Source organism: Taurulus bubalis, assembly GCF_910589615.1.
Source record: "Taurulus bubalis genome assembly, chromosome: 3".
NCBI lineage: Eukaryota > Metazoa > Chordata > Actinopteri > Perciformes > Cottidae > Taurulus > Taurulus bubalis.
Genome location: NC_136591.1, coordinates 10,597,219 through 10,612,754, shown reverse-complemented (window position 1 = coordinate 10,612,754; position 15,536 = coordinate 10,597,219).

Below are 15,536 nucleotides of genomic sequence, written 5' to 3'. Positions count from 1 at the left end.
CTGGCGCTGGAGCTGCTTGGTCCTCTACAGGCAGTTATTCTGGTGGACCTAATCGGGTGCTTAGCAGCCTAATGATGGTGCCTGCTCTTGTTAAAGGACACCCTGTGGAGAGCTCACTGTAAACAAACTGTTTTATTTCATTCAACATCTCATTAAAATATTACAGGTTTAGGGTTATTTCCCCTTTTGAGTTACCTTTTTTGAATTAAGTTAATTCAATTCAGTCTATTTTGTGTAGCCCAAAATCAAAAGTTTGCCTTTGAGGGCTTTACAATCTGTACACACACAACATCCCTGTCCCAGGACCTCACATCGGATCAGGAAAAACTCAGGGGAAAAAAGGAAAAGAAATTCGGGAGAGCAACAGAGGAGGATCCCTCTCCCCGGATGGACAGAAGCAATAGATGTCATGTGGCCAAAATGAACAACGTAACAGAGTTACAGCACATTCAATGAATATGACATAAAGGATTCATATGATGAGTAGTAACCTCCCATTCTTAAGTAAAATAATGGAAAAAGCGGTTTTTCAACAGCTGAACAACTTCTTGGCCGAAAATAACTGTTTCGATGTCTTCCAGTCCGGCTTTCGTCAACACCACAGTACTGAAACTGCTCTTGTTAAGGTTTTCAACGACATCCACTTAAACACAGACAGTGGCAGAATCTCAGTCTTAGTATTACTGGATCTCAGTGCTGCATTCGACACGGTTGATCATGACATACTACTAGACAGACTGAAAGTCTGGGTAGGACTCTCTGGCGCAGCACTTAACTGGTTTGAATCCTACTTGAAGGACCGACAATACTTTGTGTCGGTAGCTAATTACACATCAGAGCTGACTAGGATGACATGTGGTTCCCCATGTATGTTCCCCAAGGTTCAATACTGGGGCCTCTTCTGTTCAACATCTACATGCTTCCACTGGCTCAGATTATGAAAAACAACAAAGTGTGTTATCATAATTATGCAGATGACACACAACTCTACATTACTATATCACAAGGGGACTATAGTCCCATACAAGGGCTGGCTAAATGCATTGAAGAAATCAATAACTGGATGTGCCAGAATTGTCTTCAATTAAATCAAGATAAAACAGAAGTAATTGTTTTTGGTCCCAAGGAAGAACGATTGAAAGTCAGCGCTCAGCTTCAATCACTAATGTTAAAAACCTCAAACCAAGCCAGAAATCTAGGTGTAGTTATGGATTCAGACCTCAACCTGAACAGCCATATCAAGACAATTACAAAATCAGCCTACTACCACCTGAAGAATATATCAAGGGTTAGAGGACTTATGTCTCAACAGGATTTGGAGAAACTTGTCCATGCATTTATCTTCAGTAGACTTGACTACTGTAACGGTGTGTTCACAGGCCTCTGTAAAAAGTCAATCAGAAAGCTGCAGCTGATTCAGAACGCTGCAGCTCGAGTCCTCACTAAGACCAGGAAAGTGGATCACATCAGTCCAGTTCTGAGGTCTTTGCACTGGCTCCCTGTCAAACAAAGAATTGACTTTAAAATCCTGCTGCTGGTTTAATAAGCACTGAATGGTTTAGGGCCTAAGTAGGTTTGTGATCTGCTGCTACCTTATGAACCATCCCGGCCACTCAGGTCGTCTGGGACGAGTCTACTTTCTGTTCCAAGAGTCAGAACTAAACATGGAGAAGCAGCGTTGAGCTTTTCTGCTCCACATATCTGGAACAAGGTCCCTGAAAGCTACAGGTCTGCTGAGACCCTCAGCTGCTTTACGTCCAGATTGAAGACTTTTCTGTTTGCTGCTGCCTTTAATTGAACCAGATTCAATTACTGCATCTCACTACTGCATTTTATTTCTTAAACTGCACTGCAACTTTTATTTTTTATGTTGCTTTTTCTACTTTTATTTTGCTTTTTGACTGTTTTAATGTTTTCTTAACTGTTTTTAAATCTGCATTATGTTTTTGATGCTTTTAATGGTTTTATGTGAAGCACTTTGAATCGCCTTGTTGTTAAAATGTGCTATACAAATAAACTTGCCTTGCCTTGTCTAGTAGGCATGGACCACGATCCAGAAAGCCACGATCCATGGAAACTTGAGGTCGAGGAAGCACAGAGGCTCCCGGGAAGAAGTAGAGTTAGTAATGTGCATTGAAGAGACGTGAATTCATCCAGAAGGAGAGAGAGAAAAGGAAAGAGGAGCTCAGTGTATCCTAAGATGTCCTCCAGCAGTCTAAGCCTATAGCAGTTGGTTCCAGATATGAAATGCATTGCATATGGAACAGTCACCACTATTTCCTCCAGCCCAAAGTGCCGTCTTCAGATCAACAGTTCAGAACCCAAAGTGCTCGATTCAGGCTTGCAAATAATGAATGTTAGAATGATCAATTATTGTGGGGATTATTTTCTCCATCAATCCATCATTTATCTAATCTAAAATATTTCCGAGAGACCAGGTTGGTATCGAAATGCTCTTTTTGTCCAACCAATAGTCCAAAACCTAAATATATTTAGTACACGATCACGTAAGGCAGAGAAAAGGAGCACATTTAAACAATTGACAAACTGAAACGAGAGGCTGTCTAGCTTGTACGACTGAAACATCCAGGTAAAAAAAACAAAATCTGCAACTATTTTGTTTGTCAATTGACTAATCATTTGCTGTATCCTATTTTAAATAGAGTTCAGAGAAAAGCAATCCCAGTCGAGTAGATTGAGAACGTTGGCACCGTTGCTTGATAGATGACTTGCAGGAGCTGTATTCAGCATTGGGAACATTGATAAAGCGACAAACAACCATTTGCTATGTGAACGTATGATGTTCTCCGAGTTTCTCCTTGCTCCGCTTAGATGTGCTTTTGCACGCTTTTAGTGCATGTGAGCGTGCACCAGCTTATCCAGCAGTTCCAGCTATTCCCCCTCAGGTCAGCACCTTGTACCTTTGTTAAAATAATCAGCAATATTGATAATTGATTACACATTTAACTGATGAGCAAGTGATTTGCCTTTTATCCTCTTTCACTGAAGCGCATGAAACATTACCTTTAATTGCATTACATTACTGGCTGCAGGTGGTAGAAAAGTAGACGTCAATTAAAGAAGCGAGATCCGACAGTGGGAGCGTTTCGATTGCCTCTCAGCGGCTCTCAAAATGGTGACGGCCAGATTATTGAGTTAACATCCAGTGAGCTACAAAGAGGAAAAACCTGCAGTGTTTTGTGTCAACATTTGGCCACTCCCAGATAAAACCATGACTCGTCTGCTATTGCCTCCTTCAGCTGACTCTTCGCCCTGAAATAGTCAGGAACGCACTTTGATGGAGTCTCAACGTCACAACAGAAGCAAACACGTTCATTCCCCCGGGTCCAGAGGTCACAGAACAAATTTCTCATTTGGATCCCAGACTGTAGCTGTTTAATAACTCCGGCCTCTAATCCATACGAGTGCCAGAGTTCAGATCCCCTTTGTGGCTTTCTCTTCGCTCATCCCTTTGTCCGCTTCTCCGCCGTCCAAATGAACAGCAAATACCCGCTTGGGGGAGACGAGACGTCTTGGCATCTCTGCGTGTCAAACACCAACCGGAGGAGCTCTGGAATCTTGTCAAAGCCGTGCGGGAGCAGCTGGCCGAGGAGCTCACACTTTCTAACCTGCGACTGAGTCTCTCCCGTGGGCCACAGGGGTCCTCGGCTCTGTTGAGGTGCAACTTTCCCCCCTAATCCCTTGGCTGCTGTTCGATAATCCCTTCAGTGCTTGCTTTGCTGCTTTCTTTGCTGTAATCCTGCCTGAATAAAGGGAGAATAAACGAGGAGGATGGTCGGCATAGTTTCTCAGACGGACGGGATGGACAACGGCGCCGTCGCTCCCTAAGCTTCCCCTCAATCAGCACAAGTGGGATCTGATCCTGGTCGAGACACACACACACACACTGCCAATTCACTGCTTTTCTGGACTCTCCACAAACAACGCTTGGATATCAAACCGAATGATTCTAACCGTTGGAAATAAGATGCTAAATCATGCTGAGCAAATGCAACACTCAGGTGTTTGAAAAGACTGAATAGAAACTGCTATTCATGGCGTAAAAGCAGGAATTAAATAAAATGCTATGATGTCAAAAACACCAGCGCGACATCAAACACATCACTTTCAAATGAGGGCTTTGGAGCACTCGCTCGGCAGGTGTGGTCCACTGCCGGCTCCATCCTTTTTCCATTACTGCACGTTCAAAGATTGCTTGCGGGGACAGTTTTCCACCTGTCTGAGAATCACAGACCAGGGGCTTTGCAGGGCAGTAAAACGCCCCACCCTGCATCTCCACACAGAAACGTCCCTGACGGCGCATCTCGTGTGACGTCGGCATCTGGCTCTGCTCGCTTTCTCCATGTGATGACCACGTAACTCGCATGGGGCGCTCGCCACCCGGCGTTTGGGAGGCTGAGTATGAAATGACGAGAAGCGGGGAACATGAAACTCCCCCAGATTCTACATCATCATTAAACACTATTAATAGAACCGCAGCACATCACAAAGCCATTGGCCACCTTACACGAGATGAGTTAACAATTCACACATCAATTAAGCAGCCAGATCAATGCTGCGTGCTGACCACACTGACAAATTCAATTTCTAATGAATGCATCAAAATGATGGCCAGTAGCTAGCCGGGACATGGATCATTTCCTATCCCCCCCCTCCAGAGTCAATCTCAAGCCCTTTTGATGCTACAGCCGCCGACACTCTGTATTGATGTGTGTTGGTGTGTGAGAGATGGACTGGGAGGGAGAAGACAAATAAAGAATGCTTCTACTGCACGTGTGAGTTTGATAAGACATCTCATTACGTACTGAAACTGCTCCACTGGTTTAGCACCAGGTGTCACAAAGGGCACACACACACACACACACACACACACACACACACACACACACACACACACACACACACACACACACACACACACACACACACACAGGGGCTTTAAATCATGTGTTTGAGTATGAGTGTTTTTGTGTGTGTTTGCGTGTGTGTGTGTGTCTGAAAGTGTGACCTCTCCTTGCTACTGTGAGCTTAAAGCGTTTCAGCTCGAATCAAAGCACTGCAGCAAATATAAGAGGGAAGCTGAGAGCAGAAACAGAGAGAGAGACACACACACACACACACACACACACACACACACACACACACAGTCAAGCAGGGAGGATTCAATGCGACAGAGGCAGAGCGAGCTAACAGAGAGGAGAGGGGCTCAGACTGCGACACACAGCCGAAGCAGGAATTAAGAAATTAGAAAGCAAACCGAGGGAGAGGATCAAAGAAGGAGAGCCAAATCACAGATTTTTCTATTCATGTGCGTCAGAGACGTGGTGCCAATCATCAGTGTGTTTTTGTGCATATGCATTCTCCACCTTGCTGTCAAAATATGGCACTGTTACCGTGGCAACAGGCGTGTTCGGGACAAAAGAGCATGTCATTTCAAGTGAACAAACAGTCCGAGAGGACTCTGTGCATCTCTTTTCTTTCTCACGTCAATGCACCATTGGGGTGCGATGTGTCCAGCGGTGAAAGTCCCTTTCGACGTCGTCTTTACCTGCGTTACTAGCGGTGCTCTAGCTGTTGTCACACCTGGTGAGCCGGGTTGAGCTTGTGAGAAGTCACACAGGCAGCCTGAGAGCGCCACCTGTGGCAGACATCAGCTCCTACAACCACAGCGCCCTGGGATCAGACATGAAGGCCTGGAAGCTGCACCTGAAAACACAGAGAACACTTCATATTCAAACACTCTATACAGCAACCTTAGGAGTTCACGCTGTCTGCACATAAGATGATGAGCTGTACAGCCTCACTATGACGACTCTACCTGCTTTCACCAGTTTAGCTCCCTCTACCTACCAGCCTGGTCCAGTGCTAGCATTTAGCTCTGTGCGATTCTATCTTGAAATACATATTCATTCGTTGTTTAGCTGCAATAATATCGGACTTATCGGACAACACAAACCAAACTATAATGAGGAATTGTGAGTTCACCTGTGATGGTCTTATGGAGTATCATAGTATCATATGGAGGGAAGGTGTATGAGGCTGGTCTATTGTCAAAACTATATTAAAATGTCTATTGTTTAGATTTTTCTGTATCATTTTCATCGCAATGTTGAACAACAGCTTATAGAGGCTTACATCTTACATGCAGTTGATTCAGACAAGTTTGTGCATGTATATATTATTATGGACCGTAATGTCTGCTCTGTAAAATGCATCTGATTCATATTAGTGTACATTTGCTGGTCCCTAGACCTCCATTTATTTATTTTGGTCCATATGTTTTCACTGTTATATTCATTTTGCACTTAAGCTAAATAAATAAATAAAATGATAAAATACTCAGTTCTCAACCAAATTAATTTTCCGTAAATGTGTTGTAGCAAAAAAGTTAGAGGATTTACAGATGCAAGGAACGCCTCCATTCCACCTGGCCGTGCATCTCAGGACAAACACTCAATATTTTCTGGTAATAATGTCACAACCCAAGAGAAGGTTGAGACGGGAGAGAATCCTAACGATGAAAAACGTGTGACCTTTGAAAACACGATTTTGTCTAAAGCACAGCGTGATGTGTCCACAAATACGGCAAAAGTTGTGTTTCACCTCAGAATATTTTTCATCTTTGAAAAACATCCATAGTAAATGTCTGGTACCTCATAATCACATCACAGGGTATTTTCTACACTCTTCTTTTGATACAGATATGTAGCAATCAAGAGCATCAGTACCAGTTATTAGTGCTGCAAGTCTTTGGTTTGACTGGGGAAACTCTTGAGCTATCACTGTACTATTCATCCACAGCTGGAGAGAGACGATCACAACTGTTCTCTGAGAGCTGTCAGAAGTCGTCCCGGGAAAGCAACAACTTAAGTAGAAGCAGGTGAGGCTCAAGTGGATCCAGAAATAACTGTAAATTATAACACTTCATGACTGCCAAGAAGGCACCATCACCATCATCACCTTCATCATCATCACAAATTGGTTACACTTCACTGAGAAAAAAATTAAATAAAAATCACTCATGTTTTCAAAAGAGTGCTACTGGACTTTAATGGTTGGTCAGTGGTTGGTTGATGCTGTTAAATGCAATGTCTTGTTTCAAGCTGTATCGCTCCTTACAAAGAACTGGAGACGTACTATAAACCTTCTCTATCAAGATAACCTTAATTTAACTGGAAATGTCATCTTAATGGCTGCCACCATTGTCATCATTTTCTGACAGCAACACATTCCCCTTTATGGGACAGTGCAGTGACCATTAACCTTTGTGCCCTTTACACATGTTTGTTTCATGATTGCATTCTTCTACATTTAAAATGGGGCTGGGCATTTTAATTAATGAATTAATACCCTACATTAGTGTTGACTTGGGGGTCATAGACAAAGTGTGGCATACAACATTGCTGCATGCGTTTCCTGTAGTAAGTATGTGAAGGGCGGTATCATCTCAAATCTGTCATGATGAATTTGTGCATAGGTTGATGACGATAAATGAATACATCAGCACATGACTTGATTTATTTCCTTCCAAACCGAGACGCGAGTGAATTCAATGCGTCTGCTAAATGTAATACTTTAATGTAATACTTTGCGGCAGGATCCGAGGCAAACAGGAAGAATATTAATCTTATGTGATTTTTTTATTTTTTGCTTTATAAGACAAGTCTGATTTGGTGACTTAATGTGTCACAACTCCTTTGTATTTTATTGGATTATGGGATTTTAGTCAAATCTAACAGAAGAGATTGGTACAGTTCTAATCATGGAGCCTGATAAGGGAGAAATTGAGTCTTTCAGGTGCAGTGACTCACACAACGCAAACGACTGTAGTGCATTTCATCAGTTATCCGCACAGTATGGCCACTGGTGTCCGCTGCGTTTATTCAGAATAGCAACAGTATACTTCAAGCTTCTGCCTACACGCTCTCAATATTTGATGATGTAACCTCACATCATTCATCTTGAGAACTGTGACATATCAAACAATGCCGGTCCATGAAACATCTTGATTCATCCCCCTGTAAATGATTTTAGATTTAATTAAATTCTGACTTTGTAGAAACTGATAACTGCACCTCTTCCATGGTAATCTAATTAAAGAGTCCTCGTGGTGAATAATATTGTTATTGTTTCCCTCACAGTGGGTGCGCTGTAGAATAATATTGTGACTACTTGCAGTAAGCAAGGTGATAAATAATATCACGGGGATAGCGCAAGGTTACACTCATTTTAACAGAAAGCGATGACAGCTCTGATCAGCAGATTCAATGTGAAGCAGCACTACCTGAAAAGTTGCTGCTAAAACTGGAAAAGGAAAATGGTGAGTCCCCAGCAACACTAACTCCTAATAGCAGCATCAACATGCTAGCGCTCACAGTGCAGGAACAGACACTAAAAATAAATAATAAAAACACACATCAGAGTACCGAACATCATCCACTGGAAAGTTTAAAGTGTGATACGCTCCCTGTTAAACTTCTTATTCTAAAGCACTGGAACACATAATAACCAAACTGATTAGCTCCATAGATCGAAGGTCTACGGCTCGCGGAGTCGACTGGATTTCTAAATGTGGCCTCCGCCTCAGCAGGATACAAGCACACGGCCCGGGGGACACGGGGGCTGTTTGGCTTGGAGCGGGTTAGAGGGTTAGAAATGTAGCCGGGGGCCAAACCATGTAGTACCCTCAGAAAAGGCTGTAAAAGCAGTTCTAACATGAGCAAACAGTGGGGGCCAAATCTGACCCCAGTCACAACCTATCCTGCTGCACACGGAACAAGGACAGAGCTTTGGAGTATGACACAAGTTTTTTTTTTTTTTTATCGTTCAAATCTTTTCTTCACAACTCTTTAAACCTGAAAGTCAAAACTTCCAGAAGTTTTGGAGCAACACTGAACGCTCCAGGCCACAGTGTGGGAGAAAAACCTGTTTTAGACAGTTTGGCTGCACACTCAATGCCAAAGATTAACCGAAGACATTAAGCAGGTATATTTAACCAACTCCATTGTAGTTTTGTATTTGGTTTTCTTTAAAGCTTTAGGAAACGGTGGTTTTTATTTATATTTTTGTTTAGTTTTTGTAAAGGGCCGTAATGCCAAGTTTATTTGAACCAATTCCTCTCTATTTTGTTGATTAACACCTGAGGGACGGAGTAAAGGAGACTTTACTCTCAGTAAATTGGAGAGTAGACTGCTCAGAGGAAGAAGAAGCACCTAGAGTAATGAAATGATCGACAGACGAAATGAAAGAAATCACTATTACTGTATCTCCGGGTGAAGTACATCAACCCTGCATCTCCAAATCGCCCCACCAAACAGATTCTTCTATTGTATATTCGTCACCATCTTCCTACAAAAATCATGCTGATCTCTTTCACCCTTGTGCTCCTTTGCATTTCAGCATTTGTAATCTTTGAAAAATAATCGTTTTCCTCTGTTGCATGGGCCAAATGCCTCGAGAGGTAAAATGTTCAAAGCCTGTAACCGTTGTGATGAAGTACTGTGTGTGAAAACCTTGGCATAGTTCAGCTCGATCAGTCTTTCACAGGCTGGCTTTAGGCTTTCTATGTTGAAATGTGGAAAGACAGATTATTTTATTTGCCAGCAGAGGGTCAGTGTTGAAAATCAGTTTTTCCATCACTGCTTTACTGCAGTAGCTCAAGATTACTTGTGAGGGCAAGAATGCCAACACATGCCAATCCCTTCTGCTTGCACTTCACTCTGAATTTCACACACATGGCCGCACACGCTTGTTGCAGGCTCACATGTTCAGTTACTGGCAACAGCACACATGGACACGGGGGTTGCAGGCTAGTATCGACTCTGGCAAATGAAACACCCTCATTGAGATGACCACACGACCAAGCAAATAAAATAAAGGTGCAGGGTGCAGGTCATTAGGGTCTGGTATAACTCCCACTCTGAGACAAAAGAGCTCATTGTAGCAAAAAAATAAAATGAGTAGCTGATGAATTATTAATGAATAAAATGGCTCTGTTATGTGAAAGGTTGTGAGAATTTATTTTCTACTAAACTGGAGCTCTACGCAGTTTTTAGCTGCAACATGCATCCCTTTGTTGTGCATTTCTGGCTGACACATGGACCATATGGTCTCACCAACACCATACATAAAAAACATCAGTAGACATTTCCAGCATCAAATGTGATGATTACTTGACAGCATGTGAGCAGTGTGTTTCTTTGATGCTGTCTGTTTTGCCACTCATGCATTCAGAAGTTGCTTAACGCAGCTAGAAGCACATTATTTAAGTTAAGTTTAGTCTCCTCGATTGCTATTTATCCAATAGCACTGTGAACCTTTGCATACTTTATTACTTCCATTCAGATGACACAGAAGCATTTTCTGATCGATAGCGACCTCACACTATTCCCTACTTTTGCTCCCGAGGAGCTTCGTCTCTTGAACGTAAACATATGTTGTTTTGGGGCATTTGCTGAAACAACTGATGCTGCCATCTTTTCGGCAGGACAGACTTAGAAAGGTAAATGACTGTGACTCATAGGTTTTTGATGACTGGCGCAGAAACAGTCCTCTTCTGGTTGAATGACCAGAAAGTCGCTGTGCCTCACGGTAAAAAGCATCAACCTGCTGAAGTGCCGGAAAACACTGGAACTACTTGAATTGCCCCAAAAAACATTTGTGAAAATACATTTCAAGTAGAAGTAAGGAAAACAAACACATTTATTTGTCTGGGGGGAAAGCAAACTCTGCTTTTCTGTTTCACTGTGTGATTGAAAGATGATGTTGGAGCATGTAAAGCCTCGGGTCAAAATGAAGTTACCTTTAATAGTCATAAGCTGTGTGTTCAATTATTTTCACTGTCTAACCTTTTCTTCTCACAGACAATCAGCAAAGTTTCTGAACGCACCCAATACTGACACATCGAGCAAATATCCCAGCCAAAGAAAATACTTTCCACCAGAATCATGCATAATATTAAGGGAATAAGGTTAAAAATATCAACGGTATTGATTCCTGCATAATGCGATGAGCAGATTACTGACGCATGAAGGATATTTTATATATAAACTCCATGATCCCAGTTTAAAGAGGGCTTCAGTATACATTTTAGTCTTCATGTTTATGTTCATGTTCTGATGGCATCACTATGACAGACACAGGGTTATTTTCTCCATTAAGTAGTAGAATAGGCCAGGAAGTAGTCGGAAAATAGTTGATACTGTAGCTAAATGTAGGGAATAGACATACACATCCGAGTCATTTGAAGGTCACATAAATAGCACGATGCTCTGTGCCGACATCATCGTTTTCCAATGCGCATGGAAGCAATTTTAGAGCTCACTATTTGGATTCAAATCAGCATCATTTGAAGACAGGAGTCCCTCCTAAAAAATGATACACACTCTCATTACTGCTTTTATAAGACAGTTATTCAATAAGATATACAAAGCATTAACATAATTATTGAACTTTCTAACCTGCATCCGTGGGAAGAGTGACTGGTATTGTTTAAAGGAATCTCTCTGGGTTCATGGACTCCTCTTAAACAAAAGACTCATCTTAGTAGCTCATGAAATACAGAATAGGAGAATCCAAACTGAGTTCTAAAAACCTGACATGTTAACACATGTCAGGTTTTTAGACTGAATTCAAAAACATTTACAGTGGCACTCAAGATAACCCTTTTAGTCCAACACTTCAGGGACATAACTGCTCTGAAAGTGAACAGTTGAAGTTTTCTCAAAAACTACATCATATACTCAGACAATTAAGGTGGCAGTGTTACGTGGTCAGTATCCGTGCTGCTTCAAAACCAAATGCCATATCTCCATTTTCCTCAATATTACAACCCATGTACATTTTAGAGGATTACATTTTAATTTAGTGGCAAATTTATTTTGCTGTTGAATTAAGAAACCCCGTAGCAAACAGCATCAATAATGAAGGAGTGTTGCATTGCCATGTTCATTTTTGATAGCTAGTGTACCTCAGGGAGTCTGGCACTTACCCAAAACAAAACATGCACCGCTAATGTCTAACGAATTATTGAAGTGTTCTAACTGTTTCACAAGCATCTTCTCTTTTTCTCCGGAATTGACTAAAGTGTGTCATCGCTGCAACAAACAGAGACCTCTGATGTCCGTGGGCGTAGAGTTCATAATGTTTCTGACATCCTGTACATATTTCTACATGATATGTTCACACAAATAGATTCCCGAACAAGGGAAACGATTGATTTAATGAAAACAGAGATCAGATCTTTGTTTGTAATTATCCCTGCGTATTGAAATCTGGTCGTCTGAAACCTCTGTTCGTCTCTCTACCCACAAACTAGTTTCCCTTCCATTGTTTGTTCTATCTGCAGCTCATGTGTGTATCGGATACAATGCTCTCAAGAGAGATTAGAGTGAGAGCCAGGTGTTTCATGAAGGTGGAGAATAGAGCTGGGGCTCGATGAAGGGAAGGGCGGGGGCGGGGAGAAAGACGGTAAAGAGATGTAACGTATGATTGATAAAAGGAGACTTGATGAGGCCATCTTAATAAAGCAATCCTGCATACCAAAGACGCTCGAGAACAAAAGATGGTGTGAAATGCTTTACACTTCCTGTCTCCGAAGTGGATGTGTTCGCCTGATTTGTCTGTATTAAAAAAAATGCCATTTTAGTGTCTGAATGTTCTGAAGGTGTGTGTGGTAAAAAAACAGGTCAAATATCTACTTTGGTGAATCTGGGGTGATATAATCTGCTATAATCTGTGCTCTCGTTCCCTTTAGAATGAAATCGGACCCGCCCTAAAGTCTGCTAAAGGGGCGGGGCCGTGCAGAAACACCAGATGACACGGATACAGGAAATGCTGTCTCCTTTCTGAACCGTCTCAGATGTTCCCGCCTCTCTCTCTTACACAAGACACACACATGCACTTTCTTGCTAAATAATGCACGACCAAAAATGTTCTCACACACACACACACACACACACACACACACACACACACACACGCACACACACACACGTACAGCTTGATATTTTCCCTAAAATGCCTTTTCGTGGCCAGCTGTTCCTTGGTAACTAGCAAGGCCACTGCTAGAACATTGCTCCCACGCCTCCACCTACTAGGCCTCAGACACAAACACACATTTCCTCTCTCCGCTGTCCTAAAATGCCTTCCTATAGCCAGATGTCCAGTCGCATACAACACAATCACCAAGGGCATCAAAGGCTAAGGAAAGAAAATATACATATTCACTCCACTCCACTGCACAATTCATATTTAATCACTCATGCCACATATACTTAACTTTAACTTTAACTTAAACACACATGTCACTTTAACATACACTTACATTAATGTTATCTGTTGTCTGAGCACTTTATCCTTATCTGATTTAGACATCATTGCACTGTTGCTGTCGTTTATTGTTGTTTGTCTCGTCTAATGTCTAATGTCTAATCTAATGTATGCACCTTCCGCCTAACTAAATTCCTCGTTTGTGCAAACATTCCTGGCAATAAACGGTTTCTGATTCTGATTCTGATTCTGAATCTGATTCTGATTCTGATATATATATATATATATATATATATATATATATATATATATATATATATATATATATATATATATATATATATATATATATGTGTGTGTTTGAGAGAGAAAGCACTAGAAAAATACATTTTAGGATATGGGTTGTAACAGGGTAATAAACATTATTCATGGTTATAATAAAGCTAGTGGCGCTGTGCTCTGCAATCACAATATCTTGTTCTATTTGCATTTTACCTCATGGCTAGAATGTTTTTTTTTCACACCTGCCATGTCATATTAACAACAACATAAAGGAATGCAGCTGTAAATGTCAACTTCTCGGCAGAAAACCTTTATTTGACAGGAATTACAAATAAGGTAACTGTCATTATTTTTTCCAAAAACCTCAAAAACATGCTGTCTGCCTTGTGGTGAAATGTTTTAGGAATACTTAAACAATAATTACAAAAAAAGTCTTCATCTCACTGGATTTACTTAGAGACTGGGCCAGACCACTTTTTCCTGGTCTGTACTCAAACTTTAAAAACTTCTTTCCGATATCAGCTCAGAAGTTTTCCTGCCAGAAGTGCCACACGAGAGGGGTTATCCTGTTGGCTCCCCAGTGCCAGGGAATAACAGCGGAGCACAGATAAGTGCTATCGATGTTGAATTACACCCAGCTGGAAAACAAACATAACACGAGTCCCTTTTCAACCACGGAGGGGGAGGGGAACAGCAGAGGGGATGTGAGATAAACCTTCCGAAATCCAGACTGGAGCCATGCAACAGCCACATTAGATGTTTGTCAAAGAAGGCGATCCACTGATGCGGAATACATCCAGTTAGAATGGAAGCAAGCATGAAGCCCCGGTCGGCCACTGGGGTGGAAGTGATACAAAAGCTACTATTAAAGCCTCAGTCTGGGATTTTTCTTGACATGGATACTTAAATGTTTTAAGCCCATGACCCAGATTCTTCAACCGGCGACCTGGAAAGTCTCCCGCCCTGCAGTGGGTCTCAGATTCATTAAACCGCACTGCTGCTAGTGGCCAGTTAGCTTTTTTTTTTATCCCCCCCGAGTGTTACTAATCACTGTTTAAAAACCAAGAGATGTGGTGTAAATAAATTAATTTCTTGCAGATAGCTTCCATCAGTCTGTGTCAGTAGCGATTACAATTTATTTCAGGAAGGCAAATGTCTTATCTCGACAGTCTCAAACGCCATTCGTTAGCTCAAGGTTGTACTATGGATCAAGTAACAGATTATACTGTAGAACATTTATTTCTGGCTGTCACCCTTTTTGAGAAGTAATGAGAGTACCTTTCACCACATGCTGTTATCCTTTGTATCAGAGTCTGTTTGAACAGCTTGTCCATGTAGTGCAGGTCTATTGGCAGGCAGGTGCGTTGTGTTGGATGCATTAAACTAAACATCAGCAAGCCAACTTAAGGATGAAAATGCAAATGGTAGGAAAGAGATCTAAACTCCAGTAGTATTATTAAAACGCAGAATTTGGGCTTTGTAGCTATTCTCTGAGATTATAAATTCACAAATTAGTTGTTGCTCCGGTAGAAGCTGATGCTGATTCTGATGCTGATGCTGATTCTTCAGACAATCATCACACTGCATTTCCATCAGTTGTAATTGCAGACTCTCTTCCACTTCTTCTGCGTCCATCAGGGAGGGAGTCGAGAACAACTTGATTTCTTTCTCAATGGCAGAAACATCTTGGAAGCGCTGACTGAATTCTGTCACGACAGACACATATTTCTCCATTTTAGCAGAAAGGTTGACCTCTTGATAATATAAATCGTCATATTCTGTAGATATTCTGCATTTCATTATTCTTATGTCTATTAGAGTCAGTTTAACAGATACTGTCTGTGAGAAGTTTCTGTGAGAAACGTTCCTCAAGGTTCCACGCTTCCATCCAATAATTAGCACGCATTAACACTCTGGAAAAGCTACTTTGATTTCAGACAGCGTGGGGAAGAGCGCAGCGTTGA